This window comes from Lactuca virosa, chromosome 8 (genome assembly GCF_052849685.1).
Source record: "Lactuca virosa cultivar CGN04683 chromosome 8, Lactuca_virosa_CGN04683_v6, whole genome shotgun sequence".
Classification (NCBI taxonomy): Eukaryota; Viridiplantae; Streptophyta; class Magnoliopsida; order Asterales; family Asteraceae; genus Lactuca; species Lactuca virosa.
Window position 1 is genome coordinate 322,551,613 of NC_136433.1, and position 14,484 is coordinate 322,566,096.

Sequence of the window (14,484 nt, forward strand, 5' to 3'; positions counted from 1 at the left end):
AGTATTTCAAAAGATCAAAACCCCCCATTTTTATTTTTATTGTCAATTACAAATATTTTTACAAAGAGATTATTCATAGAGATATAAAATTGAACCAATCTCCGCGGATTCGACCCCTTTACCACTATAAACTATTTTAGTGTAAAAGATTTAGGGTTATTAATTTTGTTGGCCTCGACAACCACCAAATGTGTCCTCGTATCGATACCTGTGATACAAATAAACTGAGTGGGACAGGTTGGGAAACCTGGTGAGTACATAGGGTTTTCAACCCACAATAATAAAGTTATTATGTTTCATCAGCAACCAATTAACCCAATTACCATCCCCATTATCTTCTTTATTTCTTTGGGATCTACCCTAAGAATCATCTATCATTCACTCATTCATTCCTAAGGATTGTCCTAAGGAATAGGTACGAAGTCCATCGCTGCTAGGGTTTATCTAACAGGCACTAAGTCCATAGCTGCCAAGGTTCATCTGTAGGGTACTAATGCCATAGCTACCAATGCTCATCTGTAGGGTACTAAATCCTTAACTACCAACATTCATTTATAAGGTACTAAGTCCATAGCTGCCAAATGTTCGTGTATGAGGCACTAAGTCCAGAGCTGCAAGGGTTTTTAGATTACATCTGGTGAACACATCGTTCACAACACCTATAGGTTGCGAGCATGCTAGTGTTCCACCGGACTGTCTAGAATAGTCAGTGGTTGTCATCTATACTCTGCTAGATGATTGGGCCAACACTTAGGTCACGACTTCTGATCGTCTCTCACTTCTCATTATCATTCTTCATCTCTCCTCATCTATAACATCTTTCATCTCTCATCATTCATCTCATCTATCATCTACCCATCTTTACCCATTATAATTATAGGTATAACATACGTATACAGTTTAAATAGAATAAAACATGTATTTTTGTTCATTTATCATAAATATCAAGAACACAGATAATATGCACACATAGCACATAATTTATATTAAATACTTCATATCTATGTGTAAGATGAAAGTAACTATGCACTCACTTGTTAAAGTGATGATTCCAAACTCGGGCAACACTTTGCTTCTAACAATTCTATTTTCCTTAGGCGAAACCTAGTATCATTACCGCTAGATTTTAGTCTAGTATTTATAGCGACTATTTACGAGCGATATTGTTTTATAAGTGTTAAACAATACTTTTCAACCACTATGTACAGACAGGGGCGAGATATGAAAAACCGGAAGGCAGGACCATGTTGGCATTATAGCACTTCTGAAATCCAACAACCCTATGCGGCCCTTCAAACCAGATTCTCCGTACCGCGAGTAGTTAAAAGATATATAATAACACTTTGTATATTATATTTTATAATATATTTATTGTGTATAAGTTCCTAATAACGATATTGAACTTAAACATAGGTTATACTTGAAGTAGGGTAAGCATAACTCACTTACCAGGAGGTTTGGCTAGGAACCGGGCTCTGCGGGGCAGAACTTCCGAGCCGAAAGCTCTTCTTCCCGGAGCCTTCTGGTGCTCCGGGACCTTCCTCTAGCAATTAGGAGTTACTAGGGCTTTGGGAGAGGTTTAGAGAGAAGTTAGAGAGGGAGAGAAGGGTTATAGGGTGAGGAAAATGGGGTGCTCTCGCATCTTATTTATAGGCTGGAAAATGGCCCAACTCGTCGAGTTGGTGCCAAATGTCACCATATGGTGGCAAGGCGTGGGGAGAAAGCAATGGTCCAGATTAAGCCACGTCACCCCTTTCGCAGCAGCACCCTTCCGACTTCTAAATTCCGTAACTTTCGCATACGAGCTCCGTTTTCGACATTCTTTATATCCATGCGTAGGTTTTGACAAGATCTACAACTCTCCTTTCAAATACATCGGCTAATCCTCGACCGATTTTAAATTTAACAGTATGAGAAGATTACACTGTTAACGACCGTGTAAAATTCATAACTTTTACATACAGACTCCGTTTTCGACTGCCTTTTTATCATTGAACTCCTATTAATGAGATATTTAATTCTCATTTAGGTTGTTTCGGATAAAAACGCTCGATCTAAAATTCGATTTTCGGGCTGTATACTGCTATGCGAAATCTTAGAAAAATAATAACTTCCTCATACGAAGTCAGATTTTGACGTTCTTTTTATTCACGCTCTCGGTTTAACGTATACTACAAATTTCATTTAGATCTCTAAGGCTAAAATTTAGTTTATCAAAAATTCACTTTTTGCGTTACGCGGTGCCTTGTCGGTTTAGCCGTAAAACTTCGACGGGTCATAACTTCTTCGTTATAACTCGAATTTCAACGTTCTTTATATGTACGGAACCCTTGTGGTATATATGATAACTTGGTTAAGATTATTAATTCTAAATAATATTCCATTAAAAAGTTAATTTTTGATGCTTATTGTCTCTAAATTGATTAGCCCGAATCTGCGGGCGTTACAATTATCTCCCCCTTAGGATGATTATGTCCCGGAATCATCAACAAAACATGTCTTGTATAATGACTCCATATGTTATATTTTCATCCTAGATAATAACCGTAACTCCTATGTTCCTTCAAATGAGTATCTAACTCTTGGACTTCTTGACTATAGACGGTGTTCAATCTTGCACCCGCTCTTTATCCTATGTTGGACTTTTAATTGTAACCTTTGAGTTACAAATTCGATACTTATTGGAGACTCCTTCTTCTTAACAAAGTTAAGATAGTTCTGACCTCTCATCGTAGGTTGCAACGCTTAGAATCAAGTCTTTTAGAGTCAAATTCCATAATGGAATATACCTTTTCTTCTTGTTCTAATGTGATATAATCACATTATATCACTTCTAGCTAAAAGCTTCTTACTTTAACGGCGATCGCGATACTTCTATTGATCGCTTTGATTATCTTTCCCTTCAAGCTTCTGGCTTAAGTCGTATGTTACATCAAACTTGGTTCTTTAAACCACGTAACATACTTATCTTATTCGGTCTCGATTTGATATGACAACTAGGGTCGGAATATCAACCGAAATAATGGTAACGACAGACATGAACAAAACGAAATCAATTACTAGCGCCTTGGAAACCTTGTGACTTTCCCTGATCCAAATGCGAGTCCTATGCTTCCGGTAGTATAGGCCTCTACTACCTTTCACACCTACTCATACTCGTCCCAAGTATTGTCTCACAGTTTTCCAAGTCACCATACAAGAATTTCACATAATCATTTAACACATCGGATAACATATCGAAGGTTTATATTACTTCTTGAAACGATTACATAGATGTTCAAGTTCACCCTACACTAGGCGTATTATATTAGGCTACACCACATGATACTATCTATATGGCTTCTTCATATCTTGATCTTTGGATGTATAGATTCTCATTCCTGGTCCCTTGCATTATCACCTGCTTCGTCAAGGATTATCTGAGATGCTCTTGCCTTTGGTTTTGGAGGTGCATTCTCTCTTGTCGCTTCATTTTTCTTTGGGCAGTCCCTATAAATATGCCCTCCTTCCCTACATCCGTAAAACATCCTCTTGTTAAATGTACACTCATTGGCGTAATGCCCATTCTTTCCACACTTGAAACAAGTCACCTCTCTGCCATATTTTCAACAATGTTTCTTTTTGCACTTCTCACACCATTTTTCTTTACCTCCTCCTCCTCCTCCAGACTTTGAGAACATGTTGTTCTTGTTAGACCTTGAAGATCCCTCAAATTTCCTCTACTTGACAACTTCAACATTGTTTGTGGTTCTGCCTTTGATCATTTCTTCAATAGACTTAGCAACCCAGATGGTTGTGTCACAACCCCAAACCGGAACGACAGAAACGTTCGGGGGCGGAGGACGTCATGTACAGTATCATAACAATGCATAATAGTAAAACAAGCAACAACATCATCCATTGCATTAATAATATAATTTAATACAAGTGAGTTATGTATAGTTTATAAGACACCAAAATATGAATCAAAATAAAAGACGAGCCTTCAAAGTGCTTCGTCTTCTCAAAACCTGGTCATCGGTACCTGTCTACTGGTGACCTGAGAATACAAGTTATTTTGAAAGCGTAGATCAGCATTAAAGCTGGTGAGTTCATAAGTATTTAATGTCTTTGTTTGTATAAGTTTGAATGAAATGTTTGTAAATGTTTTGATGTAAAAGTTTGTAAGTGTTTGTTGTAAATGTTTGAATACTTCCTAGAAAATCCTATATTTTCTACTAAAGTAGCCTTCTACCAAGACTCGACTGTTTTGTAAGTTTGTTCTTTTGTAAAAGTGAGTGTTTTCCCAAAGTATGACTATCATTACCAAAATATAGTTTTCATTACCATTTATGTGAGAAGATCACAATGTCAATGAAATGGGAAAATAAAGATGTATTGTAGTTTTATCTAAGTAACTACCAATGTAGTAACTACCTTAAACCTGTTTGTTTAATTAAGGTAAAATATGATAAGATTGTAACCATACTTGATTGACTAGTGGCACACGACGTTCGAAGACGCCGAAATGGTATGACATTCGTCACCCGTAGACTCGCTGGTCCCACTGTAGCTAGCAGCAAGGTGTAGGATGGTCAATCCCGTATAGATCGCTCTCCCTCAAGGAGACTCTGGGTACAAAACGTGACACAGCAGTATATTGTCGCGCCATGAAGTAGTGGCTCACATTATTGTTATAGTATTCTTGTATTTGTATAGTATGTTCTCTATGTCTAGTGTATAGTATGTTCTCTCTGTCTAGTGTATAGTATGTTATCTAGTGTATAGTATGTACTGTTTCTTGTTATAGTATATTTGAACCGACTCATGTATGAACCGACTCTTGTATGTTTCATTGTTCTAGAAATAATAAGTAGCGACTTCCTAAACTATACCTATTATAGTTTACTAGTAATGATGTTTGTATGATTGAACATGTTTGTACACCTTTGCTACCCAAAGGTATTGAACTGAACGAAGAACTTTTATATCTATATACATATACATAATATATAACTAAGATTCAAACGACATTCGAACAAACAACCGATACCCTAAGTCCACAACCAAACAAGGAACAGGAAATAAGGCGAGTTATCAGTCCTAAGCCCTTTCAATCCTACTTATATAACTATATCTATATAGATATGATTTTGACAAAATATGAGTTTAAAAGAGTTTGATAAAAGAGTTTTACATATGTAAAAGAGTTTATAAAACGATTTGAAGCAGTTTGTTTGATAACACAGTTTGAAATATAAGAAATCTATTTGTTTGATAGTTATTAATCACATATGATTGATACAATAACTATAAATGTTTCTACTTGTATCCCCCCATAAAAGCATTTAAAATCATTTAAAAGATAAGTTAAGGGGGTATGAACTCACCTGTAGTGAGTGATACAAATGAAAGATCGATAAAGGATGCTAAGTGTTAAGTGAAGCCTCGAGCACAAACGGATCCTAATAAGCATATAATGACACATATATGTATATAATTAGTGTTTATACAACTAATCATGTAAGGAAAACACCTTAGGAACTAGGAAACACTTAGATTGAAGTGTTACAAGTACAAAGGATTGCATAAAAGGGGTTTATGGCCACACTAGTGTGTACGGCCAAGAGGTGTACGGCCACATGTGTGTACGGCCAAATGTGTGTACGGCCATGGAGTGTACGGCCATACACTCCTTGAAGAACATGCCTAGAAGGTGGTTTATGGCCCTGTATAGCATCCTCTAAGTGTCCATGATCTTATGTGGGGACATAACATGAGTTTGAGGCCTAGATATGCACTAAACAAGGGGTGTACGGCCACATGAGGTGTGTACGACCGTACACCCTTGAAGTTCTTGCTTTGGACGATAATTTAAGGCTAGAACTCAAGTGATTCTCAAGCCTAACTAGAAGATAGAAGAGAAACTCACACTTTTGGAGGTTCTTATGGAGTTCACGGCCCAAGAACTAGTAGGTGTTCTTGGTGTTCTTGGTGAAAGTGTTGAATACTTGAAGATCTACCCAAAAAAATGAATTTCATGGATGAAATCAAAGGGTGATACAAGATCATGAAGGATAACCACAAAGAAATGGAAGGAATTCTTACATTATTGAAGATCTAGATGAAATGCTTGATGATACTTGAGAGAGAGTTGACTTGTCTTGACTTGTAAGTGTAACAAATGACTAGAAATGAGGGAATGACTCATAAATGGACATGAGTTCACGGCCACAATGGGTGTACGGCCGTACACCCATGTGTACACCATGTGTACGGCCGTACACTCCTCTTGAAGGAGTGTTTGGCCCGAATTTAATACTTTGAACTTTAGTAACTCATTCCTATACCCTATCCTTGAATGTACAAGACTTAGTACACTCCAACTGACTCTAAACAATGCTAAAAGATAGCAGAAACGAGTCTGACATTGATTGAGTTGAATGATTGTAGAAGATAGAAATTTCGGGTTGTCACAGGTTGCCTCATGAGTAGGTTCCCGACGTACTGGCATAGTAGGTTCGTCCTTATTTTGTTGAAGTAGATGCCTTGTCTCTTCCATCTGACGATCCAACATCATCTGCATCATTGCTTGTACTCCTGCATCATGATTGGCTCGGGTGCAATTGTTATTTCTGGAGCATGCACAATCACTTGTGGCTTAGACTGCAGGTTACCGCTTCCCAATCCGCTTCGAGTTCTCACCATGTCGATCTATACCCCAAATCAGACGTTTGGTGTGCAGCGACGAGAATTTAGATAGGGAAATCAGACGTATAAATCTCCTTATCACTTCGAAAAGTTACATGCCAGTTCTATTATCGTAATTAAATGTTTAGAATTTGTTTAGAATTCTGAGCACATAAAAATTTTCAGATCCAGTCGGGAACAGACCATAGATCCGATCAAATAATGACATCATAAAGAATCACAAATCATTTAGAACATAAAATCATTTGAGACATCTTCCCTAAATAAGCTAGTGCTTCTGTCTACTTACGCACACATCCTAAATAGAAGAGACTCATCCCAAAATCATCACTTAGCATTCTAAGTTTAAGTGTAGAAATTTCCTACAAGTTCCTAGTTCGTTTAAACTAATGCTCTGATACCAACTGTGACATCTCCAAATTCACGGTCAGTTTAAAATTTTTATTTACGCTTATTTGAAAATCAGAGTATTTATTTTAAAGAATAATATTGCAGAATTTGTTCCCATAAAACATGATAAATATATCATCACAGCATTTCTAAAGAAATGTATTTTGTTTATATTAAAACTTTGGGATGTCATCGTCAATACAAAAACATAAGCATAAATAGACCTTACATTCATTTACACTAATGATCTACATCTCCTTTTAATCTCTCAGTGTAATGTGTCCTCGTATCGATACATGTTATACAAATAAACTGAGTGGGTCAAGTTGGGAAACCTGGTGAGTACATAGGGTTTTCAAACCACAATAATAAAGTTATTATGTTTCATTAGCAAACAATGAACCCAATTACCCTTCCCCATTATCCTCTTTATTTCTTAAGGATCTACCCTAAGAATCATCTATCATTCACTCATTCATTCCTATGGATTTTCCTAAGGAATAGGCACGAAGTCCATCGCTGCCATGGTTTATCTAACATGCACTAAGTTCATAGCTGTCAAGGTTCATCTTTAGGGTACTAATTCCATAGCTACCAATGTTCATCTATAGGGTACTAAATCCATAACTACCAACGTTCATTTATAAGGCACTAAGTCCATAGCTGCCAAATGTTAGTGTATGAGGCACTAAGTCCATAGCTGCCAGGGTTTTTGGAGTACATCTGATGAACACATCGTTCACAACACCTACAAGTTGTGAGCCTGCTAGTGTTCCAATGGACTGTCTAGAATAATTCGTAGTTGTCATATATACTCTGCTAGATGACTGGGCTAACGCTTAGGTCAAGGATTTTCATCGTCTCTCACTTATCATTATCATTCTTCATTTCTCCTCATCTATAATATCTTTCATCTCTCATCATTCATCTCATCTATCATCTACCCATCTTTACCCATTATAATTATAGGTATAACATACGTATACAGTTTAAATAGAATAAAACATGTATATTTTGTTCCTTTATCATAAATATCAAGAACACAGATAATATGCACACACAGCACATAATTTATATTAAATACTTCATATTTATGTGTAATATGAAAGTAACTATGCACTCACTTGTTAACGTGATGATTCCAAACTCGGGCAGCGCTTCGCTTCTAACAATTCTATTTTCGTTCGGTGAAACCTAGTATCATTATCGCTAGATTTTAGTCTAATATTTATTGCGACTATTTACGAGCGATATTGTTTTATAAGTGTAAACAATACTTTTCAACCACTATGTATAGACAGGGGCTAGACATGAAACACCGGAGGCCTGGACCATTTTGGCATTAAAGCACTTCTGAAATCCAACAACCCTATACGACCCTTCAAACCAGATTTCTCGTACAACGAGTAGTTAAAAGATATTATAATAACACTTTGTATATTATATTTTATAATATATTTATTGTTTATAAGTTCCTAATAATGATATTGAACTTAAACATAGGTTATATTTGAAGTAGGGTAAGCATAACTCACTTACCGGGAGGTTTGGCTAGGATCCAGGCCCTGTGGGGTAGAACTTCCGAGCTGAAAGCTCTTCTTCTCGGAGCCTCATGGTGCTCCAGGATTTTCCTCTAGCAATTAGGAGTTACTAGGGCTTTGGGAGAGGTTTAGAGAGAAGTTAGAGAGGGAGATAAGGGTTATGGTGTGAGGAAAATAGGGTGATCTCGCATCCTATTTATAATCCATGTCTCATGTCCATACGATATCTGGAATGGAGGAAAATATAATCCCTTATCCAATGGACGCGTCAGAGTTTGACAGCGGCTTTAGAGAGCTACGATTGCTAGTCGGTTTTTCAATTCGTACTTGCAGTTATAGTTATTAGACTTATCCAAGTAGGAGACTGTTGGATTAGGAGTCTAAGCCCATAACTATAATTGGTATGTACTTGACCCGAGAGTAGCATGGTCCATTTTGGGTTGCATTCACCAGAACAATCTGATAGAATGGATATTTGAGAAAGAAGTTTTGTTTGTGATTTATTAATATATTATAAGTATAATATATTAATTGAGAAATCATATTATTTAATTAGTATTGATCAAGAATTAATTTGGAATTAATTTAGTGATCGACTGATTATGTAAATCAGTGATACATATGGTCTGGGCTATTGATCCATGATGGGCTAAGTTTATGTGAGAGTCCATGAAGAGTTAGTCCATATGAGTTGTTGGATCATAAGCCTAAGTGTATGGATTAGGGTTTACAAGTGACCCTTGGAAGCCTACACTATATATATGTAACCCCTTAGCCAAAATCGGAAAACACATTTGTTACACAAGAGTATAGCCGATTTTGGTGTGCCTAACCTCTCTCTCAAGTCCTCCAATTGTTGGTGGTGTTTTGTGAACCATTTGAGGCATCACACTTGAGGTTCTAAGCTCTTGAAATGCCAAATTCTACAAGCTACAATATAGAGGTATTCATCTAACTTGATTTTATGTTACAAATATCAAATTTTATGCTAGTTGTAGGCATCATGCTTTGGATAATTTTATTGCATGTATAACTAGAGAAAACTTAGATCCAAAGTATTAGGGTTGTATGTGCACCATAGGGATGTTAGAGTACATAAAACCCAAAAATTGTAACATTAGGACTTGAAATGTAAAGGATTTTGTAAAGCAGGGGCTATTTGGGTAATTAGTGGACTTAATTTGAAAAGAAGGGGGTGAAGGGAGTAAAAGTGTTAAAATAAAATTAAGTTTGATAATTGGAGACGGGTTAAAACCCGTCACCCTCCTCTTGGCCTCAATTTAACACCTTCTCAAAACCCTAATCCTAACATCACCATCCGCCACATTATCACCCCTCCAACTTCCAGCCGCCGCCACCTCCTTATCGTCATCGTGAACCACCAACCGAGCCAAGCACCGCTGTTCCAACTGCCGACAACGACGAAGATCAATGCGTGTATGCTGAATCAGTGGGCCGTCAGAACATCGTGACCTTAGCCAATGTTGTTTCTCCGCGGTAATGGTGTAGCCCCTTCGCTTCTCCTATCGTGTCTTCGCGTCATGTCGCTGCCGCCGCTCTGGCGGTTGTCCCATTTCCGTCATCCTTTTCCAACTGTCACATGCCACCGTGAGTGGGTGGCTGTGTGTTGTTCGTTTTTCATGTGAGCGTGTGTGTTGCGGCTACAACATTTCTCTCTCTCTCTCTCTCTCTCTCTCTCTCTCTCTCTCTCTCTTCTCCATCCTTTCTGAAACATCGTAGTCGTTCGACCCATACCGTCGCTGCCACACGATTGTCGCTATATTGATCTCCGACAACCGTCTGCCGCCGCATGGATGGTCGTGTTGTGTGCATCTTTCAGTCGATGTCAGTGTGTGTGTGTGTTTGTTAGCCGAAAATCGCAGATGTACCCACCATAGCAGCTGACCATGGCGGCTGTCGCCGTTCTACCACCATCAGTCACCACCTTGGGTGGTTGTGTGCATGTGTGGGTGTGGGGTTAACGTTCTGTGTAAACCGAGAGGCTTTGGTTGGTATTTGGACCTAAAATTTATGACTCCCACCATTGAAATGGTGGTTGCCGCTTGCTGCCACCGACCACTACTGCCCGAGCTGGCGGTGGGTGGTGCCTGATTTATTAAATATATATTTATTTAAATAGCTAATAATCTAACTTTAGGAGTTGAAAATCCTAATGTCAAGAAACCCTTGTTTTTGGAGTTGGTCGGCACCCGCGTTAAAACTATTAATTAAACTTAAAATAATACTTAACAATACTCTACAAATAACTTAATGCAATATTGGACTTAATGGATTAAGTCATTAAAGGGTTAAGTGTTGAACACTAACCCTAGTTATCATTTTATATGAAAAACCCTAGAATCGGGGAGTTCTATTTTGGACAATGGTCGGGCGCGTATTGGGCTATTGATTGGATTATTATTACACCCGAGAATGACTAAGTCAACCTTAATTAGTCCTTACCTTAGGTGATTAAGTCCTTAATGGGTTAAGTGTTCTTACTTAACCCTAATCGTCATTTTGTTTGAAACCCTAATCGTCATTTCATGTGAGGTGGTCATTGTTGCAAGTAACTATGACCAGTGATCGGGTATTGACTCAAGTATCTTCCTGTAGGTGATTAGAAGTGAGTGGAAGCTGGTAGAGCCCTTCATTGCTTCAGTGGTTATCTACGCGTATATCGAGGTGAGTTTCGCCTCACTGTACCTATGGGTCGAAGGAGCCAATGCCGACCCACTAGTTTTGATTATCTGTTAGTAGAGTGATACCTTAGTGAATGTATATAGTCATGTAAGATAGACTGAGGACTGTTGATCCAAGCTCTCTTACCTGTTCCTTGTTTGGTTGTGGTTCTAGAGTAGGATCATTTGTTCGGGTGACTATCTGACCTCTGAGTATATACATCCATCCATTCCTTGGATTATTGATATTGAGTATGCTGCTATGATGTAGTGATCTGTTAGATCTGTGTTCTGGTAATGAGTATGCTACTATGATGTAGTGACATGTTAGATCTGTGCTCTGGAATCGAGTATGCTTCTATGTTGTAGTGATCTGTTAGATCTGTCTCTTAGTATTGAGTATGTTCCTCTGTGGTAATAATCTGTAGAACTGTATGTCATCTGTGATGGCTGGTTATCATTAATGGAGTGCCCTTAGGGACTGTTCGTGGTCATGTAGGATAACCTGAGAACTCTTGGTCTAGGCTCTCATGCATGTTCCTTGTTTGGTTGTGGCTCTAGAGTAGGACCATTTGTTCGGGTGGCTATCTCACGTCCAGTTACTTATGGTTACGCATTCTATGGGGGTTAACTGGTAGCGGGACTGTATGCTGTGAGAGGATTAGTAGGAAGTAGTGAGTTACGCATTCTAGTGTATAGTATGTTCTCTCTGTCTAGTGTATAGTATGTACTGTTTCTCGTTATAGTATGTTTGAACCGACTCATGTATGAACCGACTCTTGTATGTTTCATTGTTCTAGAAATAATAAGTAGCGACTTCCTAAACTATACCTATTATAGTTTACTAGTAATGATGTTTGTATGATTGAACATGTTTGTACACCTTTGCTACCCAAAGGTATTGAACTGAACGAAGAACTTTTATATCTATATACATATACATAATATATAACTAAGATTCAAACGACATTCGAACAAACAACCGATACCCTAAGTCCACAACCAAACAAGGAACAGGAAATAAGGCGAGTTATCAGTCCTAAGCCCTTTCAATCCTACTTATATAACTATATCTATATAGATATGATTTTGACAAAATATGAGTTTAAAAGAGTTTGATAAAAGAGTTTTACATATGTAAAAGAGTTTATAAAACGATTTGAAGCAGTTTGTTTGATAACACAGTTTGAAATATAAGAAATCTATTTGTTTGATAGTTATTAATCACATATGATTGATACAATAACTATAAATGTTTCTACTTGTATCCCCCCATATAAGCATTTAAAATCATTTAAAAGATAAGTTAAGGGGGTATGAACTCACCTGCAGTGAGTGATACAAATGAAAGATCGATAAAGGATGCTAAGTGTCAAGTGAAGCCTCGAGCACAAACGGATCCTAATAAGCATATAATGACACATATATGTATATAATTAGTGTTTATACAACTAATCATGTAAGAAAAACACCTTAGGAACTAGGAAACACTTAGATTGAAGTGTTACAAGTACAAAGGATTGCATAAAAGGGGTTTATGGCCACACTAGTGTGTACGGCCAAGAGGTGTACGACCACATGTGTGTACGGCCACCTATGTGTACGGCCGTACACTCCTTGAAGAACATGCCTAGAAGGTGGTTTATGGACCTATATAGCATCCTCTAAGTGTCCATGATCTTATGTGGGGACATAACATGAGTTTGAGGCCTAGATATGCACTAAACAAGGGGTGTACGGCCACATGAGGTGTGTACGGCCGTACACCCTTGAAGTTCTTGCTTTGGACAATGATTTAAGGCTAGAACTCAAGTGATTCACAAGCCTAACTAGAAGATAGAAGAGAAACTTACACTTTTGGAGGTTCTTATGGAGTTCACAGCCCAAGAACTAGTAGGTGTTCTTGGTGTTCTTGGTGAAAGTGTTGAATACTTGAAGATCTACCCAAAAAGATGAATTTCATGGATGAAATCAAAGGTGATACAAGATCATGAAGGATAACCACAAAGAAATGGAAGGAATTCTTACATTATTGAAGATCTAGATGAAATGCTTGATGATAATTGAGAGAGAGTTGACTTGTCTTGACTTGGAAGTGTAACAAATGACTAGAAATGAGGGCATGACTCATAAATGGACATGAGTTCACAGCCACAATGGGTGTACGGCCGTACACCCATGTGTACACCATGTGTATGGCCATACACTCCTATTGAAAGAGTGTTTGGCCCGAATTTAATACTATGAACTTTAGTAACTCATTCCTATACCCTATCCTTGAATGTACAAGACTTAGTACACTACAACTGACTCTAAACAATGCTAAAAGATAGCAGAAACGAGTCTGACATTGATTGAATTGAATGACTGTACAAGATAGAAATTTTGGGTTGTCACATCATCCCCCCGTTAGAGAGAATTTCGTCCCGAAATTAGAGTTTAAGCAATTAAGCAATTACAAATAACTAAGTAAAAAGATGAGGATATTTCAGTTTCATTTGATCCTCGTGCTCCCAAGTGAATTCAGGTCCTCGCTTGGCATTCCAGCGAACCTTCACTATCGGGATACGACTTTGCTTCGTTTGCTTGACCTCTCGGTCCATGATCTCTACTGGTTCTTCCACGAAGTTGAGGCTCTCGTTGATCTCGATATCGTCGAGTGGTATTACAAGAGTCTCGTCGGACAGACACTTTTTCAAGTTCGAGACGTGGAAAGTAGAATGTACGTTACTAAGTTCGCGAGGTAGTTTGAGTTTGTAAGCTACAGGGCCGATTCTAGCGATAATCTCGAAAGGCCCTATGTATCTTGGATTTAGCTTTCCACGCTTTCCAAAGCATATCAAGCCCGTCCAGGGTGAGACCTTCAATAGAACATGGTCGCCCACCTGGAATTCCAAAGGTTTCCTTCTTTTGTCTGCGTAGCTTTTCTGTCGGTCTCTAGAGGCTTTCAATCACTCACTAATCTGAAAAATCTTCTCTGTCGTTTCCCGAATTATATCCGGACCTGTGAGAGTGCTGTCAGGAACTCGTCCTTTAGCTAACTGAGTGTCGCCCACCTCAGCCCAAAACAGAGGGGATCTGCACTTTCGGCCATAGAGGGCTTCAAATGGAGCAGCCTTTATGATCGTGTGATAACTGTTATTGTAGGAAAACTCGACAAGGGGTAAATGAGTATCCCATGC